This window comes from Python bivittatus, unplaced genomic scaffold (assembly GCF_059951505.1).
Source record: "Python bivittatus isolate LINGU-HERP-01145 unplaced genomic scaffold, Pbiv_v1 ctg000960_np1212, whole genome shotgun sequence".
Classification (NCBI taxonomy): domain Eukaryota; kingdom Metazoa; phylum Chordata; class Lepidosauria; order Squamata; family Pythonidae; genus Python; species Python bivittatus.
This window is the reverse complement of record NW_028277124.1, coordinates 14,326,832-14,350,743: the sequence shown is the minus strand read 5'-3', so window position 1 is coordinate 14,350,743 and position 23,912 is coordinate 14,326,832.

The window sequence follows — 23,912 nt, the reverse complement described above, 5'->3', positions numbered from 1 at the left end:
GGAAGTTCCAGTCCCAATTGTGGTCAGAAGTTAAGAACTACCTCTAATTCCTAAATCCCTTTTGGATAATTTTGTTTTGGTTTCTTCACAAATATACATGTTTATTCCCTGGATTGCTAATTTTAATCTCTTTTTTTCTTGTTGCATATGTGTAGCCTGAGCAAGCCCCTTAGCATATTTTGATCTAATATTGTCCTTTTGCCAAAATTCTTTGTCTGTACGTACTTTTCCTAATTATCCTAATATTGTCAATTTACTTTTGGATACATTGGTTCCTTGTGGTGGTTAATGACCGCATAAACCACTTCCAAAAAACCTTGCCAACAAAACTGCAGGGACTAGTCCAGGCAATTGCCAGGAGTTTAAAAAAAACACAAAAAACACCTGATTTGAAGGCCATAACAAGCTGGGAAGGGGAGGGATGAAGTAAGAGCAATCCATGCAGGGGGGAAGCAGGTCTGAGGAAAGTAAACCCCTCTAAGAGAAGAAACTCCAAAATCAAATCCAGAAGGTAATAGCAAACTGTACAGACATGGGTGAAAGAATTCATCAAGTCTGGGTACCAAATTGAATGTCACTCCTCTAGTTTCTGAGGGGAAATGATGAATTTCCTGAGATAGATGTGAACATGAAGACTTGGCAAAACTTTTCCTAGTTAGTCATGATGCCGGTATTTAAGGTATGTTGCTTTGTGTGCTACAGTGATGACAAGAGGTTGTAGTAGTCTATTGGTTGTCTCAGATATGTTTTTGTTTTGATGATGGGAGAGTTATCCTTTTCGTGGGTTGTGATGGTTCTCTTGCAGTAGGTTGTGTAGCTAGGCACTTTTAATGAAATTGTTGTTATCTGTTCCATAGGAAGAGGTTGTATAGGCATCCTGTTTCCTCTTTGTGGAGTTCTATGTCACTGCAGTATGTTTTAGATATAAAAAGGAGGGCCTTTGCACAGGTTCATTGTATATGCCAGTTGTGCCCTTTCTTTGATCAGGAGGTCCTTCAGACAGTTACTCATGCAGTGGTCTCCTCACAGTGGACTATTGCAATGCACTGTACATGGAGTTGCCCTTAAAGATCATCCAGAATGCAGTGGTGCAAGCAGCAATGGGTACTTCACATTGTGCCCAAATGTCACCACTACTACGTGAGCTCCATCAGCTGCCCATTGTTTCTGGGTGCCATTTCAAGGCATTGGTTGTTATTCTGAAGCCCTTCTTGACATAAGGCCTGGTTACCTGAGGAAACAGTTTACTCCCATTGTTTCTGCCTGCACACTACATTCAGGCAGAGTGGGTGTGCTCCAGATCCCTTCCATTAAACCTTGCTATCTCATGGGACCTCGGAAGGGTGCCTTCTCTGTTGCAGCCCCCACCCTGGAACAGCATCATCCTAGACATAAGGTCAGTGCCTTCTCTCCTGGGGTTCCAGAAAGCTTTGAAAACCTGGTTTTGGTCCCAAGCCTGGGGCTCATGTATTTTTGGGGGCCTTGTTGTGGTTCCTTGTTGCTGTTATGATTGTTTTAGTCTGGGCTGTCTGTGTGGTTTTATGTTTTTAATTGTTATTGTTTTTTGTTTCTGAACACCCCCCAAAGTCAATCAGTTGGGCAACTATAACAAATGTAAATAATAAGTAAATAAAGTCCATCTACATATCATTTAAAAGATACAACTAAAAATCCAAGAAGGACAACTTCCTTCTTAGCAGCCACACACAGATAACCAGAAAACATCACTGGATAAGTCAGTAGGGAAGAAACAATACCCTGTTCATGGAACCATCAAGGAAAATAAAAAACACACTCTAACCAAGACTGCCAGGGCAAGCTTATATATACCAACAACCAGGAAGCTCTACTGTCCCATGCACAGATGAAATCTCTGCAGGAAAACAACCACATTCGGAAAACAGCCATAACCCAACACCTTAGAAAAGATAATAAGAGTTTTGAAAAGATGATTTTTATTTATTGCCAATATCTATTTAAGCTATATAATCTTTGCACATGAACCTCATTAGATACACCATATCAGAATCTCATCAATGACATGATAGGAAATTGAGAAGAAAGAGAAGGACAATTCAGTCTTCTAGCTGCAGAACGTAGAACTAATCACAATTTATTGGTGTATGGGTCAAATTTAAAAGAATAGCTTATGCCAACAAGATTTAATATGGAAGATATACAGTCACATATAAAATCAAGATAAGGAACAGATTCACTATGCTTTAATTATGTGAAAGGAAACCTGAGAAGTTATAGGAAGAGCTAAGTGACATTATGAAAATAAGAACAGAAAAAAGTGTTCCCAAAATGTCAAAGAGGAAAATATTCAGATGGCTTTCAGAAGATATCATGATAGTCAAGGAAAGATGGAGGATTAAAGCTTTCAGCAACAAGAAGGATTTGATGACTACCATCCTCAAAGAAGAAAGGTCAAGAAAAAAAAATCTCTTAATGAAGAAAGTCAATAACAATAAAAGAAAATAACAAGACAAAGAAAATGAGAGATGGTAAGAAGAGCACAAGAAATAATAGGAATTTACAGCTAAGGAAGCAATGGTATTTATGGAAGAGATCTAATAGAAAGAAAGTTAGATTAAAAAAAGAATCACAGAAACATTTTCCCAGACAGACTATATTCAGGAGCTGACTGCGTTCTGTAAGGTATGACAAACAATAGACCAGCTACAGTATCAAACAGGCACCTATGACATGCCTATTAGCAGTTTAAAGCTGCAGGAGAAGACACTGTTAAAGTGCTAACAGCTCCAGGCCAACAATATCCAACAAAGCCCAACCCTCTAGAGACAGGAAAGAATCAGGGCCAATAAAGAAGAGCAGAGGTGCAAGGGAACACTTTGACTTCTGAACATGGCACTAATTCCTTATGTAAGCAAGTTACTTGCTTAAGTTCTTGCAGAGGGGGATAAATCATAAGAGAAAGAGAAATGCCAACTGAACCACCAGGTTTCAGACACAAATAGCCAACATAAGATGGATAATGGAGAGACCAAGATAATATAAGAAGGTGCTTTACTTTTGCTTTATTGGCTATAGGAAGGTCTTGTTGTGTAGATCTATATTAAGGGCAATGAGTGTACAAAAGCACTTAACTATTCTTCTGAGATATCATAATTATGAGCAAGAAACTAGTATAAGAACAGGATTTGGAATAACAAAGTGGTTCTGAATAGGGAAGGGAGTGAGGCGAGGATGCCTATTGCCCCCAGATCTGTTTTACTTATACAGCAAATGTGTTATAAGAATGTCAGGACTGGATGATGCTACAGCTGAAATCAAAATTGGAGGATGGATGGATGGATGGATGGATGGATGGATGGATGGATGGATGGATGGATAGATAGATAGATAGATAGATAGATAGATAGATAGATAGATAGATAGATGACTTCACTTTGCTGTCTAAAAGTAAAGAAGATTTAGAAGATTTATAATGAAAACAGAAATGGAAACTTGGAAGATCAGGGCTAGTGCTAAATATCAAGAAGACAAATGTAGACTTAATGAAAGTAAGTTAAATAAAAAATAAAACTTAAGCCGAAAGTTAGTTAGTGAAAATAGATTGCTTTGTTTTCTAGGGCTGAGAAATAGATAACGTTGTACAGTGTGCTGGGAAGATGAGAATAATCCTAGGGAACAAAGTAGAACCAAAATTAGATAAGATCATGAAGAAAAAGGATATTTATTTGCAACAAAGACCAGAACAGTGAAAGCAATGGTCTTTCCAGTGGTAATGTATTGCTGTGAAGGAGCAACAGAAAGAGGGTTTTTTGTTTGTTTTTCCAATTTATGAATCTGGAGATGGTTACTAAAAGGACCAGTAGAGAACAAACAGAATAAAATATGATTGCTCCTTTGAGGCCATGAGCAGCAAGCAGAAACTCACATACAGTGGTACCTTGGTTCATGAACTTAATTTGTTCTGCGACTCTGGTCGCGAACCGAATCAAATTTTCCCATAAGGTTCAATGGAAATAGGGTTAATCCGTTCTGACCTCTCTGAATTTGGTCGCCAACCGATTTTTGATCGCGTCCCAAATCAAATTTCCCCATAAGGTTCAATGTAATTATGGTTAATCCGTCCTGAACCACATGTTTGTTTGTTTTTAAACCGCAAAAATACGACACAAAGTACAGCACAAAGAGAGAGAATGCTAACCTTGCTCGACGCGACTTCTGGCGTGGAGGACAGGAAGGCGGGTGGGGAGGTGGATATTGCTTGGAGGGAGAGTCCCCCTCCCTACAGGAAGCCGCGACCACGTGTGACGGGAGGGAAAATGGCCGCGGATTCTGTTCGTAACCTGATCTGGCGTTCACAAACGGAGGCAAAATTTTGTGAACGGAGCTGTTCGTGAACCAAATTGTTCGTGAACAGAAGCGTTTGTGAACCGAGGTACCACTGTACATGTGATGTGTGTGGCGTGTAAATGCTCTATGACAGGGGAAGGAAGTGTATGGTAGACTGTGCTTGGTAAGGTTGAGGGGAAATATAGAAAAGATAACAATGGATAGAGTGATGGATGTGAGAAAAGATATTACAGAACTGTCCCTGGAAGAACTACAGTTTATTCCTGGAGGTAGATACAGCAAATATTTGTCCATGTGTCTGCAGAGGGTTCAGACTGGTTTGATGACCCTAAAAAGCTAGAGGGGTCATTTGTAAAAAAGTGCCTCAATGTTATGACATCTTCAAATGATGCAGAAAAAGATGGTTGTTCCTTGGGATGGGGTGGGGGAGGACTTTGTTATTAACACATCTATCACCATCACCATCATCAAGCATTCATGGCAACTTGTGATTACAGAATACAAAATAGAAAATACAAGAATCAAATCAGGTAAGCAGTTGTAATCCTTCCTGAACACTTCAGGAAGCTATAGATGCCTCCTTGGGGAGAGGATTCCATAGCCTGGGGCCACATAGAAGAAGACTTTTCCTGTGTACCAGATTTCCTGTGAGCTTCTGGCAGTGGTGCATCTTCAGAGGACCTGTCCTGACGATTTAAATAACCAGGCAGCTTCACAGTGGGAGAAGTGATCCCTCAGATAGCCTGTAAGGGGAAATTAAAACCATCCTTGCTGTTCTTGACCTCTCAGCAGCTTTCAATACCATCGATCATGGTATCCTTCTGGACCAGCTTTGGGAGTTGGGGGTGGGTGGCATTGTGTTGCACTGGTTCTCCTTCCTCTGGGGTTGGTTCCAGCTGGTGTTGATGCAGGGGAGAGGTCCAGCCCATGACCCCAGGGTTCAGTCTTTCTCCTTTCCTATTTAAAATCTACATGAGGCTGCTAGGTGAGGTGATCCAATGGTTTGGGGTGAGGTATCAACAGTATGCTGATGAAACCCAGCTTTGTAACTCCACCCTGGGCCACATGAGTGATCCGTGGTGTCCTGTCCCAGGGCCTGAAGGCTGTTGGGGCCTGGATGGGGTGCAATGGGCTTTGGCTCAGCCCAAGAAAGTCTGAGGGGCTTTGGGTATATGGGCCTTCCAGTGGCAAGGTTTTTCCACCTTTGGTCCTGGATGGGGTGGCACTGCCCCAGACTGACCCAGTGTACAATCTGTGGGTCCTCTTGGACTCATGGCTCCTGCATGAAGAGCAGGTGCAGCTGTGGCTTCTTTGCACACCTTCAGGTTGTGCACCAGTTGCACCCATTTCTGGACCAGGAGGCTTTGCTCATAGTCACTCATTCCCTCATGACCTCCCATCTGGATTACTGCAATGTGATTTACATGGGGCTGCCCTTGAAAAGCATTTGGATGCTTCACCTGGTGCAGAATGCAGCTGCATGGGTAGTAAATGATGTTGGATATTCGACACATGTAACACTACTACTTCGTGAGCTGCACTGGTTGTTTGTGTGTTTCTGGATGCAATTCAAGGTGCTGGTTGTCATCTTTAAAGCCCTTTATGGGTTGGGACTGGATTACCCAAGGGACCGTCTTCTCCCAGTTGTTTCTACCCATCCAATTCAGTCTGGCAGGTTGGCATGCTACGGGGTCCTGTCAGCCAGGGAACACTGGCTGGCAGGGACCAGGAGATGTGCCTTCTGTACCATAGCCCCTGCCTATGGAACATCCCCCTCCAGAAGTTAGGATGGCCCCAACTCTGTTGGCCTTTCATAAGGCCTTGAAGACCTGGTTATGTGTCTGCACCTGGGGCCCTGATTGTGTTAAGGGCCCTGTTTCCTGGTTATATTAACATCTATGGTTATAGTTTTTCTTGGCTTATTTATTTATTTATTTATATGACATTTATATTTGGTTTTAATTGATTTTATGATTGTTCGCTGCCCAGAGTCACTTGTTTGAGATGGGCAGCCATGAAAATCGAATAAATAAATGGGTTAAATCTCTTCTGCAGAGTGGGAAGAACCATACCATACTGGGAATTATGGCAGCAAATGAAAGGCTAAAAGAAAAGTTACCATTATTTCTGCCTGTATAGCAAACAGGTCCTTTTGGAATGTAGGTCAGAAGAATTGGGCTTTGGGGTTCCTATGAATCCTTTGACACCTCATGGCTCCACTTCCTCAGCCATCCCCAGGGTTCTTCTCTCAGTTTTGAACTCCAAAAGGAATATCTGTTTATTCCCAAGCTGCCCCCCCAATGTCCCATGCTGTCTCCCCCCACCCCCCGCAACAGCTCACATCACAGTGAGAGCAAAACAGTGAAATTTAGTGAACAGCATTAGTTGATACCACCTTGACTAACTGAAGGAACCAAAGACCTCCATCTCAGTATATAGCTGTAAAGTTCATTTGTCCTAATGATGCTTCCTAATTGTGTTACTCATTATTGCAAGCTTTCTTCCTCATTTTTCACATTCTGCTCTCAATTATCATTACTGTCTTTATTATTAGGGTTATTAAGGTAGAGATGAAATTGCTCTGCTTTCCAATTTATTGCATGTTTTGAATTCCTAAAAAGGTACACATAAGTTCATTGAGTTTTGAAGTTGATTTTTTTTTTTTATGATCCTCTCTAACTCATACAAATAAGAAATTGTACCATCCTATCCTAGGTGGAATTGTAGATCAAAATTCCAATTATTTGTTTTCCTGCATATGGCTTCTATTCAAATGTTTGTTCCTCTCCTCCTTTTTAGATGACCAGTCAAAAATGTTAACTTATAGCTATGGCACCCAGTTCCAAAATTCCAGGTGGGTTTTAATGATTAGATGGTTTGTGTTGATAGAAATAATGTGAACTTGGATTAATTAGTGGTAAGAGATTAACTTTCTTTCAATTTGTATCTATATCTGTGTTGGAGATAGTCGGAAGTCACTTTCTGTTTCATTTTTCTATCTACTTTCACTATTTTAGTTTTTGTCTTTTTTCTTTTAGTTCTATCCACTTTCTTTGCTGCACTCTCTGTTTTGTATTTTAATTGTACTTTTTATATAATATAAAGTTTTTATTAAAAATTAAAAAACAAAAACAAAAAACAAAATTCCAGGTAACCTGCATCCAGCAATTTTATGTAGATGTTGAACATCTTGGAGGACATGATGGATCCTGAGGAGTTGTTGTTGTTGTTTAGTCGTTAAGTCGTGTCCGACTCTTCGTGACCCCATGAACCATATTGCGCCAGGCCTTCCGGTCCTTCACTGCCTCCCTGAGTTTGCTCAGTTTCATGCTCATTGCTTCAGTGATGCCATCTAACCATCTCATCCTCTGCCGTCCTCTTCTCCTTTTGCCTTCAATCTTTCCCAGCATCAGGGTCTTCTCCAAAGAGATCTCTCTTCGCATTAGGTGACCAAAGTATCTGAGCTTGAGCTTCATTATCGATCCTTCCAATGAGCAATCAGGGTTGATTTCCTTTAAGATTGACTGGTTTGACCTCCTAGCAGTCCAGGGCACTCTCAAGAGTCTTCTCCAGCACCACAGTTCAAAGGCATCAATTCTTCGGCGCTCCGCCTTCTTTATGGTCCAGCTCTCACAGCCATACATTACTACTGGAAAAACCATAGCTTTGACTATGCGGATCTTTGTCGGCAAGGTGACATCTCTGCTTTTTAATATGCTATCTAGGCTTGCCATGGCTTTCCTCCCAAGAAGCAAGTGTCTCTTAATTTCATGGCTGCAGTCTCTGTCTGTGGTGATCTTGGAGCCCAAATAAATGAAGTCTGTTACTGCTTCCATTTCTACCCCTTTTATTTGCCAGGAATTGATGGGTCCAGATGCCATGATCTTAGTTTTTTTAATGTTGAGTTTTAAGCCAGCTTTCGCACTCTCCTCTTTCACCCTCATCAAGAGGCTCTTTAGTTCTTCTTCACTTTCTGTCATTAGGGTGGTATTGTCTGCATATCTGAGGTTGTTGATGATTCTCCCTGCAATCTTAATTCCGGCTTGTGATTCTTCCAGCCTGGCATTTCTCATGATGTACTCTGCATATAGGTTAAATAAGCAGGGTAACAGTATACAGCCTTGTCGTACACCTTTCCCTATTTTGAACCAATCGGTTGTTCCATGACCGGTTCTAACTGTTGCTTCTTGGCCTGCATACAGATTTCTCAGGAGACAGGTAAGGCGGTCTGGTACTCCCATCTCTTTAAGAATTTGCCAGAGTTTGTTGTGATCCACACAATCAAAGGCTTTTGCATAGTCAATGAAGCAGAAGTAGATATTTTTCTGGAACTCTCGTGCTTTCTCCATGATCCAGCGAATGTTGGCGATTTGATCTCTAGTTCCTCTGCCTCTTCGAAACCCAGCTTGTACATCTGGTAGTTCTCGGTTCATGTATTGCTGAAGCCTAGCTTGTAGGATTTTGAGCATAACCTTGCTAGCATGTGAAATGAGTGCAATTGTGCGATAGTTTGAGCATTCTTTGGCATTGCCCTTCTTTGGAATTGGAACGTAAACTGACCTTTTCCAATCCCGTGGCCACTGTTGCGTTTTCCAAACTTGCTGGCATATTGAGTGCAGCACTTTAACACCATCATCTTTTAGTATTTTAAATAACTCAGCTGGAATACTGTCATCTCCACTAGCTTTATTGTTAGCAATGCTTCCTAAGGCCCACTTGACTTCACTCTCTAGGATGTCTGGCTCAAGGTCAGTGATCACACCAGCGTGGACATCAGGGACATTAAGATCTTTCTTGTATAGTTCTTCTGTGTATTCTTGCCACCTCTTCTTAATCTCTTCTGCTTCTGTTAGGTCCCTGCCTTTTTTGTCCTTTATCATGCCCATCTTTGCACTAAACGTTCCTTTCATATCTCCAATTTTCTTGAAGAGATCTCTAGTCTTCCCCATTCTATTGTTTTCCTCAGCTTAGCTATTGAAGAGCAGTCCACTAGGACTACCTAGGTTCAGAAGGATGCTATGATTAATGGTATCAAAAGCCACCAGTAGGTCCAGAGAACTAGCAAGGCTGCTCTTCTCATCCAGTTTCAGTCATCCACCAAGGTGACCAAAACAGCTTAAATAACACATATCCCTGCTGAAATTCAAATGAAATGGATCCAGAAGATCAGTTTCATTCTGTAATAGTATGTGGCAATGAGCTTGGGAGACAGGAGGAAGAGCCGCAGACTAGACAACAGTCAGACAAGTGACAGCTGAGTCCAAAGAAGGAATGGGGGCATGGCAAACATCTCAGAAGGGACCCTCCCTAATTTCTTGGACTGTAAAGATGAGGGGGGAGAGATGTATTTCAGACTTGCATGATTGTTAATGTAACCATACAATAAAGATAGAGCTAGTATTTCTGAATGTGCTTCTTGTCTGCGCTACCTTGCAAGGCTGACATATTCCAAGCCACAAATTTCTCAATTGCTTTTCCCAGAAATGGAACATTTACAACTGGCTTATACAGAGATGCTAAGTCAAGGATATAAAGTTTGTACCAGGTATGACAATTTAACTATTTCCCCATTCTGCTTTCCCAAGCAGACACAAGAGATTAGGTTCTATAGAATTTGGAAGTCAAATATACAAAGAAGTTATGTTGAAAAGCACTCAAATTCTGCCTTCTCTCTATATCAGTCTCTATGTTTAAATCCTGTGTTTCTACTTCTTGCCTTTTTGAGTCAACAGCTATATATCTACACGCTTGCTTCCTGGCCTTGAAGGTTTCTGCCATATTTTCATCGTACACCAAAAAGTCTTAAAAAGTTTCTCCAGTAAAGTGTTTATTACTGCCTTGTCTGGACAGCATGAACAAATCTACTGTCAGACTTCAGAAGGGCGTGGGTTGCTTCCTGACTCTACAGATACTCACCCAGTATCTAGCTAACAGGAAAAATTTCAAAGAGTTGGTAGAGTTAGGTCAAAGCTTTCTTTCAAGCTAGAAGAGTCATATCTACACAGATGATCAAGTTTGACAGAATACAAGGCACACACTCTCTGTATGTGAATGTACTGTATGTGTAGGTGGCAGCTGTAAGGTTCGCTGCATTCGGCGCTGAACCGAAACCTCGTGAGGCACAGGCTTGGACAAAAGCTAGTTTATTCAGGCATAATGCGTAGCGGTTACAGACAAAGCCAGGATTGGCTTGGCATGGTTCCTTACAACAGTTTTATAGGGTTCCCCCCTTGACCCGTAGTTACCCCTTGGTTCCACCCCTCGCCCTTGCCCTGGGCTGCCCATCCGTCCATTGTGATCTTCCTTCCCCTCGCCTTGATGGCAGATTCAGCTGGTTTCCGTTGTGTTGTGATCTCTTCCTTTGTGTGTCTTGCCCTTGCATTCTTTGAGCTTTTCTCATGGTGAGTTGGAGTGGCTGTTTTAATCTGGTTTTGAATTGCTCACTGATTGCCCCTGGATTGCTGTGCTCCTGGTGTATGGTAAGCCGGAGTTGCCCGGGGCGCCTGGGGAGCCGGCTGTGCTGCAGTGTTGCCACTTCTAATTGGCTCCCTGCGGCGAGTTAACTGCCTGCCTCCTGTCGGTAGTTAACTTGAGGTTACATTGCTTCCTTGCCCTGATTGCCTGAGGCGGGGAGACTGACCAACGGCTCTGCGCTAGCAGTGTGTGCTTTCTAGGCTGAATCTGATAGCAGCCCCCAAATTTAAATCCTAGGTCTCTTTCTCCCATCTTTTCATGGCAACCACTTGTTGCTCTATTCCCAGATTGAAATGTGGGAGACACATATACTGTTATTAGTTAACATCTTGTCTGGTCTGCTCCCATCTGGCCAGCTTCAGCCTTCACATGCTCCTGCAAGAGGCCATCCCAGTTAGAGGAAAGGGAGATAAGCAGATGGTGGCCCTTATCTCTCCACACAAGCTATCCCCATCTTTTAAGGTCTATAAGCTGAAAAGGAGCCACCATAACAGGCCAAGAGATTGGTGAGACTGCACACCTATGATCTACCCGAATGCTGGTATCCAGGTTGACAGAAGTTATGTGTTTCAAAATATATTTCAGGACTTACGAGGCAGTACAGCAAAAGGGGCGTCAATTTGTGGGATTTTGCTGTATTTATAAATCAACTTTCCACTGTTATTCTTTGCTTTGAAACAGAATTAATGGAGCCAAGCCATTTTGCAAACATCTTTTATGGGTTCACTGTACCCATAAAATTCTTTTCCCTGTCACTACTGTCAGATTGAAAGCAATGCTATAATATGTGAATAAGAATCACCAGATACCTTTTTTTTAAAAAAAAAATGCCAGAGTAATTCAAGTAACATGGCGTGATTTAGAAGATAGTTCTTTGCCAAGTCTTCAGAGGAGCAATAGAATAGGCACTGTCACCATTCTAAGATCTTACTAGAGTAAGACTATGGCATATTAAATTAATCCTTTGCATTAATCCAATGCAAATCAATTCAAACCTTTATTATGGCCGATGGGCCTGAAAGCACAACAATAAAACATATAGACCTGTAATCATTCATAAAACCTTTAAAAAATCCAATAAAATTGCATAAAATACATTATTATAGTAGCTGTAGTACAAATAACAGTGGCAATCACCAAAATTTGTGCTAAATTTCAACTGTAGGTAGGATGGATACAACAAATGATAGTACAGAATCAGGCAACCTGGGGAGATATGTCAGGGTCCTGGTCAGATAAAAGCAGTGGCAGATGAATGCTGTGCTCTCTACCAGGGTGGTTCTTTAAAATAGGATAAATATGTATCTTCCTTGATTCCCTACAGAGAGGGCAACAAAGGAGCATTTGGCTTAGGGATTTCCCAGAGCCATCTCTAAATGGACATAAGCTCTGCCAAAAAGGGATGTTTTTGTACCATTCCCACAGAACTGCAGAGGGCAGAGCATCCAACTTGGTCAAGGTGAAAAGTCTGACGAAATTTCAGAATTAGAATTGAAGAGAGGTAAGATGATGGCGATGCCCATTTGAGAAGATCCCATAAACTGTAGGGTTGGATACTAGGCTTAAACTGCTTTGAAAATCAATATCCCAGATAGGTTGTTTAAGATGACTTCTGGCATTTTCAAGCCCTAATGGACAGAGCCTTTCCAAAGAAAGTCCTAAAGACTGGAGTTTGCTATTAGCTTTTGTTAGCCAGGTTGATTTAAAATGGTCTCTGAGAACCAGTGGAGCCAGACCCACAGGAGAAAAAATAAATCTCAGCCAGAAATTAAGGAGATAGAACCAGGCTCTGGCATTCACAGAAACCACACCTGTCTCTAACCATAAAACAGCATTCTTGATGCATCTTGGAACTTCAAGTATTGTTCTTATAAATTTGGACTTCCAGGACATTAAACTTTGTAAGAATGCAAATTGGAACACCGTAAAGAAGCTGAGAGAGGACCTTAGCAAGAAAAACCTTGCAAGCTGCAGGAATGAAATGTGGCCCTTTGAACATAAAACTCTTAAGACAGCCATGGAGCTATGTTGGGCCACACTTGCCCAATAAGAGCAATGTGTGCTCCAAGATAAGGAAGCCTGGAACTGCACCCCAAGATATTTATAAATATGTACCTGCTCTATTGGGTCCCATTAATTTGCCATTTATGTAAAGCACTGTTCTGTCGTGCAAAGACTAGCACTTTAGTTTTTTTGATAATTTACTACAAGTTGTTCTTTTAGGCAAAGGGAAGCTGATGCCCTCAAAGCCCTTCTCATTCCCACCTGGAAGACCAACAAAATTACTATATTGTCTGCATATAACAAGGCTGGTCTGCTAACATTGGAGAGTGATGATTAGAAGATGAGAGAGCCTGAATTATTTAATTGATGTACAGATTAAAAAGTAAAGGGGGTAGAATACACCCTTACCTTACCCCTCTTTTGGTGGAAACAGCTCCAGAAAGATGCCCCCAAGAGGAACATCTGACTCTCAATGAGGTGTTAGAATAAAGAGTCTGGATAAGAAGGAACAATCTTTGGTCCACTGAGGATTCCTGAAATTTTTGCCATAGCTTCTCCCTTGGAATCAGATCAAAAGCTGGTTTAAAATTCACAAAAGCTGCAAACAGGGTGCCTTTGGGCGATAAAGTGTATTTTTCAGCTAAATGATGCAAGCCCAGACAGTGGTCTGAAGCTGAAGGGTCCCCTCTAATTCCCGGCTGTTCCCCCACAAGAATATTTTCACTTTGGACCCAGTCCAACAGTTTAAAAATAAAGATACTTTGCAGATAGTTTGCTTATTGTATTAAGCAAGCTAATTGGCCTATAGTTGCCAGGGTCAAGGGTATTCTTATAGAGAGGGATAACCATGGCATTCCACTCAGATGGAAAACATGCTGTGCCATAAGTCCAAAGAGCAGCCAGCACTGAGGCCCACCAATCTTTTCTTTTAGCAACCCTGGAGGGATAAAATCACCTTCAGGAGCTTTCCCAGATTTCAACTGTACAATGAGATCCTTAGCCTCGGCTATAGACACGAGAGGCCATTCAGGAATGTGAGATCGCCTTGTTTTTTTTATAATGAGTAGAATTCAAATTAAAAAAAAAAAGGGATAGTAACAAATTTGGTGTTTTAAAAAAACAACAACAGAAGAATTAATATAGTTTCTTCAGTTACACATACTGATCTCCAGACATAGAAAATCTCATCTTGGATGGAAAAGTCAATTAAATAGGATTGTATAATTGGATTTGTTCATACCCCCATTCCTGTCCCTTTACTATACAATGGTGCCATAGGCAGACTCAAGATTATATGCAAGATTCGTCATCTTAGGCTCCAGCTCCCTGTCTGAATAGGAACTGTGGTTGTTCCCTCCTTACAATTAGTTTACTACCCAAATGTTTGTGGATTCAGGACACCTGAAAGAGTGGGAAAATGAGTTTTGTGTTTTACTTTACATTCATTACATGATGCCACTACTTCTCATCCAGTAGAGGATGAGGAAGATCTCAGAATGTCTCCTGGGTTTCCTGGTATCATAACGGACTGGTCATGGAAGGAACCAGTTAGCTTATTCTTACTTTCAGCTTTATTCCTAACATAGTTCTATTAAAAGTGTGTTCCCCACACTTAGGGAACACAAGATCCCAGGATGTCTGTTTTATTCATTTCTTACTTTTGTGTCATGATTTTGTTTGTGGAACTCAAGCTGATACAGTATTCCTTTTTCCATTTTTTTTCTTTAGCCACAGCCCTGTTGTGGGACCGAGCTGAGAGTGAATGGGACGGAGTTGAAAGAGAGTGAATGGCTGAAAGGGACTCAGTGAGCTACCATGAGTGAGAATGAACTTGAATCTATGTCTCAGGTCCTAATCCACTGCTATGGGTCTCTAGGATCTTTACAGTTATACACGCTACAGGTGAGTGGATGCTCTTGAATCTGAAAAAGAAGATGTGCTGAGTCTATGGCAAGGGGAAATGGGAATCTCTCATGACTGAGGAAGCCATTTTGAAAGAAGGAGAGAGGTGATACACACTTCTAGGCTGGGAAGGAAGCATCTACACTGCTGTTGCCTGAAAAACACAGGAGCAAGAGGCCAAGGATTTAAAACTACATGTCTGTCACGGCACCTGTGCCTTTGGAACATCATCCACCCCGCTGCCCCGCCACCTGGAGATTAGATTGGGTCCAAGCCTCGGGGCCTTTTGGAAGGCTCTGAAGACATGGCTTTGCCACTGTGCTTGGGGATCCAGTTATGGTGTAGAGCCCATTTGAGGGTTGTATTGATTGCTATGAATGGACTGTAACGCTGCCACTGATTATGTTTTATGGTTTTTAATATGGTTTTATGTTTTCTGTTGTTTTTATTTGTATTTTGTTTATCATTTTTTATGTGTTTTTTTACTGTTGTGAGCCAGCCCGAGTCACATGTATCAGAGATGGGCAGCTGGAAGGAAGGAAGCTTCTGCCCCAGAGAAAAGAGAGTTGGAGGAGTTCATGGCTCCATTAAGTGACATCTAGAAGAATGTCTACTTGGGAGAAATCTGATGTTAACTAGCCACAGCTGTGCTCAGGACTAATCAGCCCCAGCTGAGCATAAGCACAAGCAGGAAGCCACTCATCTTATAATAATCACTCAAGTGCTCTTCAGGCCTGAAGCAGGATTTTATGATAGTCTGTGCTTGGGTCCAGTTTTTAGCTGTTTTGGAAACCTCAGGTCTGATGCTACCATCTTGGACTTTGGCTACTGGTAAGAGCTCTTGGTTGGTTGGTTTTAATTAATTCAGCCTGTTTTTACAGCCCTGGTTTTGTCTGGCTGATTGGAACTTGGGTCTTGCTAGCTAAACTGAAAGAATCAAGGCAGATGTTTTGAAATGGGGTTCTGAAGAAATACCTGGAAATTTCCTCCAAACTGACCCCAATTTTATCTCAGATTTATTTATTTATTCATTTATTCATTCATTTGTCACATTTATATAGCCACCCATCTCACACAAAGCTTTCTACCATTTTGTTTTGTCAAGTTTAGGCTTTGTAGTCCCCTCCCTGTGAGCAATTTAAGTCAGCTGCTCAGAACAAGCAAACAAGAATAATTGTGTTCTTGCACCCTCAAAATGGATGTCTTTTATAAATTTTGAACCATTTTGTTCCATTGACGTTTTATCGCATACCCCCAAAGGTGATAATGCCAATTCTTTTGTGAGTTTCCGTTGAACACTCATTATGTGGAAGTTGTGTATTATCAGAAATTGGACTCCTGAAAAATCACTTTTAGTTCCTTGTCCCTATGTAAATCTTTGTGGTAAAAAGGGGAAAATAGGCAAATAATAGAGAACTGTTGTAATGCTCTTTATAATGTGATATCTCACAAATGATATCAATGGGAATGTATGCTTTTGTTTGAGTTAACAATGGAAATAATTTGCCCAAAGTCTGTAACAGCTTTACTGTACCAAAAATGTGTTTCATGTGTACAAATGTGGTATATTTTTAGGGAGAAAAACTTGTTTTCAGACTTTGTTTGCTAATAATAGCAGGGCTTACAAGACTGTCATGAGCAAAAAGAAAATTGAAAAGGGCCCAAAATAAACAGCTACTTACAGAGGTTGAGAGCCTGAGGATTGTCAAGCTGACTCAGGAGAGGCTGAACTCTTAGAGCTGAAACAAACTTTAAAAATAATCAAATCCAACCTTTGCTAATGAAGAGAGAAAAACAGAAGAGAACTCTTTTTACTGCTTGAATTTGCTTACTGACTAAATGGGAACCAGATGAAAATCTAGGCTTTGTCATTACATCAAATGAACACATTAAAAAAAATATTGTAGGATGGGCAGAGATAATGGGAGACATATATTTCCTCAAATATGGACTTCCTAAAGTAGGAAAAGGAAAGAAAGCCCTCAAATTACTGTATAAGCAGTTGTCAGTCCTTCAAGGTAGACCAGAGTAGGAAATCAAAGTCATATATGCTAATACTACATTTAGTATTAACAAACAGTAAATGTAGTAGGTTACAGTAACAAAATCTTGCAAGTCTGAATGTGCTTCCCCCTTCCTTCCCTTTATCTTCATGAGAACTAGGGAGGGTCTTGTCTGAGACATTTACTCAGCTTACAGTTCTGCCCCAGACTCAAATTTCTTTTACCTGAATGTTGTGTTGGTTGTGTCTCCTTCTGTTCCTCAAGGTTATTCCTTCTTCCCATACATCAATAATGTTCTCTACAAGCCTTTTTGTGCCTTCAGATTTAGTGTGTGTGTATATGAGTGAGTTTCTTTTTAACTATGTTTCTGAGGTTGACAACATTTATATGAAGTAGACAGTGTCACTTTCAGAAGTCTGACTTATCATTCTCATCCAGAAGTATTGATATGCCCACATAGTATGCTGCGATAATTCAGATCAAAGCCTGAAGGCTTGTGTAAATAATTTCTAAGCTCTTTCCAGATAATGAAATCCATGGTTAATTGATGATGTCTAGCACTGTACAAAAAGTCTATATTAAATTGTTAAAAGTATTGTAGTTATACAACCTTATGATGCAATTCTTGGGCAAAATTCCATGTTGAAAAAAAGCCTTTGACTCTGCAAGATTGTCAACATGTCATATGTAGAATAAGTGTATGTTATATACATTCATTCCATTTCCATTCTGTGATTGTGGCTTATGAATTATATACCATCAATATATCATCTGAGTCTGAAAAGGCTTATTTTGGTAAGCAAATTAAAAGAAAAACCAGCCGGACATCTTAAGGACCATTCTCACCTTCAGTTATTGGTAGTTCACCTGTATATATTTTAATGTAATGCTTATATTATACACTTTATATTTAGCCCTTATATCTTCCTCCTCCTCCTTCACAAACTATATCGAAGAATGAAGCTAGCTTTTGAGTAAGATTGTTACTAAGAAAAGATGTCCAGGATTGCACAGTTAGACATTTTTTACAAAAATAAATATTTGTATAATCCTACTTTGACATTTATTTTATGCTTTGAGAACCTCAGATGTAAGCCTAGGGGTTCTTTGCACAAGTCTGCAATAAAGGTCATTATTATTATCAATCCATTATTATTAAGCATGTTTGGAGCAGCAAGTGGTAGATACGGAGAAAGTTGTTGGCCAGAGACGTTAGGGAGTTTGTTGTAAATCAGGAGAGACAATTTTGGCAGGATGTGACAGTACTCTAAGTCAGTGCTGTATGTTCATAGAGCTGCAGTAAAGCAGCTAGTCTTTGATATGCTCAATTAAATGTCAGATTATTGTTGCAATGATTTATGTTGTCCGTCATTAGAAAACCGTTGGAACATGCCTAGTGTGGAATTTTGGACCTGTGTTGTTGTTGTTGTTTTGAAAAAAGGTAAGTATGACAATGCCAAAATTGCAGACCCTGAGGCATTATTCCCACTGGCAATAATGGCATAAATATGCATTGGCAACATCTTCATTCAACTCTATCTCTGATGTTGCTTTCATCTCTTCCCCAACCTATGAGACAAACAGCCTTAAGTCATTCTTAGCTATACTGGTATTAATGGAGTCTTTCTCCCCTTCTTGCAACTCTGCCAAAGACAGACTCAAGGCTTATAAAATTGGTTTAGTTCTGTCACCCATATACCTTGGAAAGAAGATATGGGATTGGCTATGACTTGAAACAAAAGCATTAAAGGAAGGATTGGAATTGGCAAAAGACCAGCAAATTTCATGATGCTACACTTTCTGTTGACTCAAGGACAGGTAGTGAGAACCTCAAGTCAGCACTGTAGGAAGTCCCTTAATCATAACAAAATCCTATGTATATTTGTTTAGAAATAAAATTCACTCTGTTCATTAGGGTCTTTACTCAAGCAACCATACCTAGGCTTATTTAAATGAATAACTGAAATGTGAGCCAATGTCATATTGCAACCGTTTGAGGTATGCCAGGTTAAAAAAGAGGCACCACCAGAATCATTGAAGTTCTACTTTATTGTTAAAAGGTAGAATAACAGAAACTTGAAAGCCTGACAAAGTTTCTCTCCCTCTTATACAAAAAAGACATTTTTGGGGGGCAATCTTGAGTCCCTTTCTCACCTCTTGCTCTCTCTCAGGGCTCCGCTGATGCTTATGCATACATTCCTCCTTCAAGATTATCTCTGTATTCCTCTACATAATATGACTTAGTTCCTAGTCACCTGAGAATCTTTGTTACCATTCTCTGAACCTATTTCAAATTGTCTGAATCTTTAAAGTGTGATGCTTAGAACTAGATACAATACTCTAAGTGATTTGAAAACTACACTTCTGTTAATGCAACCTAAAACTGAATGTCTTTTCAACTGCCAGATCATGCTGAGATGTGCTGTATTCTGTTTGCAGTCAACTAATATTCCAAACATTTCTTCCAAGTACCATTGTCATGTCACATATTTGATATCTCTGCATTTCATGTCTGTTTCCTAAATGAAGAACTTGCGTTTGTCTCTGTTAAATTTCACTCTATTATTCTTAACCCGTTTCTCTAACCTACCAAATTTGTTTGGAATTTGCTATCTATCCCATCCAATTTTATGTTATCTAAAAATTTCACATGCATTTCCTCCACCTTCTCACCAAGACATTAAAAACATGTTCAAGACAACAGGGCCCAGTATTGAACCTTATGGCACTCCAGTTTGGTAGCTATTCCTTGCATGACTTTTAAGCCAGCAAAGTATCTACTTAACTAATTTGCTAATCAAAATGTCATAGACCACTTTGTCAAATGCTTTCCTGAAATCAAGATATATTATGTCTCTAGCCTTCCCACAATCATCTAATGAAATTACCTAATTAAAAAAATGAGGTAAGGTTAATCTGGCAAGACTTCATAAATCTGTGCTGCTTTCTGGTAGTTACTGCATTGTTTTCAAGATGCTTACAGATCAATTGCTTTATGACCGCTGTAGAATGTTCAAGGTATGATGTCAGACTGATCATCTATAGTTCTTTAGCTCTTATTCCTGCCTTTTTATAGATAGGAATACTTGCCGCCCTCCAATAATATGTTCATATATAACCTGGAGTATATTGTTATACTATTATCCAACCTGGGCAACTTCCAGGAGTGTAGACTTCATCTCTCCAGTCAGCAAGGGGCATGATTGACAATTCTGGGAGTTAAAGTTGCACATTTTGGGAAGTTCTATAATTCCACATAAGTGCCATAAATATTTACCTGAAGTAATTCTTAGGAGTTGCGTACCTGGATTCCAACTTCAATATTGGATAAAAATATTGATGTTTTCAGTCTTCAGAATTGATTTTATAGTTTGCTCTCCTAATTTGGACAAAGGTGGATCTTTTTAGATGATGATGATGATGATGATTGCTATCATTGATAGTAATAACTTTTACTATTACCTCCCCCCCCCCCAAATTTGAGTGAAACAGATGGAGAGAACACATAGCTAAGATCAACTGAAGAGTGGTTCAGTATTCAAATCCAGAGATCCTGAATCTTTTTGGCCAGTGGGCACTTTGGAGTATCTCCTGGATGTATTCAGTTGTTGAAACCATAACTTTCATGGTCACTGTGGCCAGTCACAAAATAATGAAATCAAGTGAAGCAGGCATGTTATAGCTAACGGCCAAGGGAAGTTCTGTAGGTATGTTGATTAGAGGCACTCAGTTGGAAACACTATTCTTGAACCATTAGACTGCATATTTTACATCTAATTTCTTCAGACTTAGAGACTGAAGTAGAGATTTTTTCCTTTATTATATATTCGATTGTGTCTTGCACTATTCTTTTACAGTTTTAGGATTTTCTGATATGACTCTCTGGAAACTCTTATCCATACATGTATAATGGTGATTGTTCTATAAACTCCTGACTATTTTGTAAATCTTTGGCACCATGAACCTTCCCTAGGATTGACAGCCAGCTGGAACACTTTTAAGATTGCTAAAACAGCAATGGAAGCACTTAGGTGATCTGGTCCAGACTTGGATGCAACGTATGGTTGTTCCTGGTTATAACTTGGATAGATTCCTCCAGAAAATTGTAATAGTAGCCTAGGAAGTTGAAAAACATCCTGGAAGAAGGCTGTAATAAACTACTATTATATTGTTGCCAAGAAAACTACATGGATGGGTATATGAAGCCAACAGAATTTAAGTTGAGATCAAAGGTGTCATTATTTAAAATAACTTACAGATGAACTACAGTTCCTGTTTATTCATATATCACCTTCAAGTGTGCTCACTTAAAATAAGTATCTTAAGTTCCTTACCAGAACTGCATTTTCTAGCAATAAACACTTTTTATATACTGCATTTATCGGTGTATAACACACACTTTTTTCCTTAAAATTTGGGGCTGAAATCCTAGTTGTGGGTTATATACTGATACTCAAGTGGCAGGGCTGGGAGAGCGGAGCCTTCATTTGAGCTGGGGCTGTAACCAAGGCAGCTCTACAGAGCAGAAGGTGAGCAGTGGGCGAGCGAGTGAAAACTGGCACTCCCCATCGCTTATGTGAGCGCCTGAGCTCACTCGCCCGCTGCTCACCTCCTGTTCTGTGGAGCTCAGGCGCTCGTGCGAGCGATGGGGAACACCGGTTTTCTTCGTTCAAAGAGGTGCTTCTCTTTCATATTACGTATTTACCTTATAAGTGGTATAAATATTAATAAACAAAGTTCAGAGCTCCCTTTATTTTGCTTCCAAGTCATTTATTTTAAATTTAAGTTTTTTTACTCAAACTTCCTTCTTAAAATTAAGGTGCGTGTTATACATCTGTGTGTGTTACATGCCGATAAATACGGTATCTTAAAGTGGATATATAGGGCAATCTGAGCACAACATCTATCACCCCATTGATCACCAGAGTTGATTTGGCTGACCTGGCTGTCTAGCGGGTATCTCCTTGTCCCTCACTACTCCATGCACATCCCTTCCAAAACTACACACTCATTGGAAGAGGACATTCATCCCAGATAGAGATGTACCAATCTTCCATCAAGGCTTAGTTTCAAAATCTCTTGAGTAGTTCACCTTGAAAAGAAGAGTTTGACCACAGGAAATATTAGATATTTTCACTGATTTGCAGACAAAGATCAGAAATAAACACACACATGAAAACAATGTTAACTGAAGATTATATGTTTAAAGTATGCCTTAAACTTACCAATATATTAGTAAAACTGCAGAGTTACTACACTACTAATTGTTGAATGGAAAGCATTTGAAGTGAATTTGATGGTTCTTTTGGAGATTTCAGACAAGCCCACCAAACTAAAAAGAGAATTTTCTCTCTCTGAGCTACCATAACTGTGAGGTAGTGGAAACAATTTTTTTAGCTTAGCAAAAGCTCACGAGAAACTGATTGCTTTTGCTCAGCCCCATCGTTCTATCTCTCTTCCAGCAGCAAGGACAGCAAAATATTAAATCGCACAAATGTTAGGGTTCTCATAGGAGTTGAGCAAAAAAGATTAGCTTTGGCAGATTTGCTCTTCCAAGCAGATCCAATTGGCCCAAGGTGAGGTAGAATTTAGTTTAAGTTGAATATCATTGTCAGGAGCCTATTGCTTCAGCTTAGGGCCAAAGCAAGGTTAAGTGTTGAGCTGATCAACCTAAAATTTGAAATTTGGATCAATACCTGCCTTCTAGGGAAACATGAAGTTATCCTGTAAAGTCAAGGAAACTAGGAGGCTTATAGTGAAAACTAATTTCATAGAATCATAGGGTTGGAAGGACCTGGAAGGTTTTCTAAATCCAACCCACTTCCCAACATCTGATCTTGAGACTTAAAATCAACTTCCCATAACTAGGAACTTTTCAACTCTGGGATATGAGTATAAAATACTTCCCTTCTGATAACTTCTGAGCCACATCCTAAGAAAAAAACAGAATTGTTCAAATAATTTGACCTGAAGTCTATCCCAAACAAAATGATGCTTCACATAAATCCTTTTAAATATTGTATTGCATGATTACTGACAAGAGATTTGAGGATATACTTCTGTTCCACTTCATATACTATTTCAGTTGTAGGATTGACATGTTTCATTGCTTCTATAGGTATTATGGGCAGTGAGATCTTTGTAACTGATTTGATCAGGTTATTATCTTGTATGATATCCTAAATTCTACTAAACATTTATAATATAGATGCTTTTACAAGGTTATAAGATTTTATCTGTTATCTTAGTAGCTAGAGATGGGATATATCTTCTGTAAAGACCTAATGTTTAAGTCTTCAAATAGTCTCCCATAAAAAGACAGTAACAAGTTTATATTTTGATGCTGCTGTTTTTGCAGTTCAATCTGCTGTATAAAAGGTAGTCTTTCAATCTCACTTGGAACCATTTGTTCCTCTTCCATCTCAAAGGATGTCTCTGGGTTTTTTTTGTTTTTGTTTGGTAAGGCTGTAAGCAAACAGTTCTTGGCTAATCTGTTTTCTGAAGCTGAGTTGACACAGGTGCCTCCTTGTTTATTTCCTCAACTTCCTTGAGAATGCAGTACATTGCACACACTTTTTAAAAAACAGACCCACAGCTACACTGGAAGGAAGTGTTATTAATGCCTCATTGCAACAACAAATTGTTTAATAACCATGACAATAGAGTTGAACTCAGAGTTGCAAAGGTGTCTTTGAATGCCATTGCAGCTTCATTAAAAGATAATAGACCTTACACATAATTTTCTTCTAATTGTCTGCTCTTGTTTCAATCTCAGCCAAGGATTCTGCAGTTTAACTTCATAAAGTAATGTGTATGTGTCTGATTATTTACGGGGTGTTGAATTCAAATGGGTTTGAAAGGACAGATGCCAGATTTGTCTGTACCTGCAATCACCTGTTCTGCAAGAGAAGGATCACCTGAAATAGAACAGTTTTGCTTCTAAAATACTTACTGTTGATTTGAATTGCAAACCTTATCTTGACTGCTAACTCTTTAATAGCGTGATTTTTTTAATAGAGTGATTTTATTTCCCCTCTTCTATTCACTTAAGATACAATAAGAAGCAGTTTCAACCAAGCTTTATCAGAACAGCCAAGCAGTTTCACTCTCCTGACTCCAATTCTGTTGTTGTTATAGAGTGGGTTTTTCTGTTTTTTTAATCCTTGCATACCACACCAGAGTCACTTGTGTGAGATCAGGGGC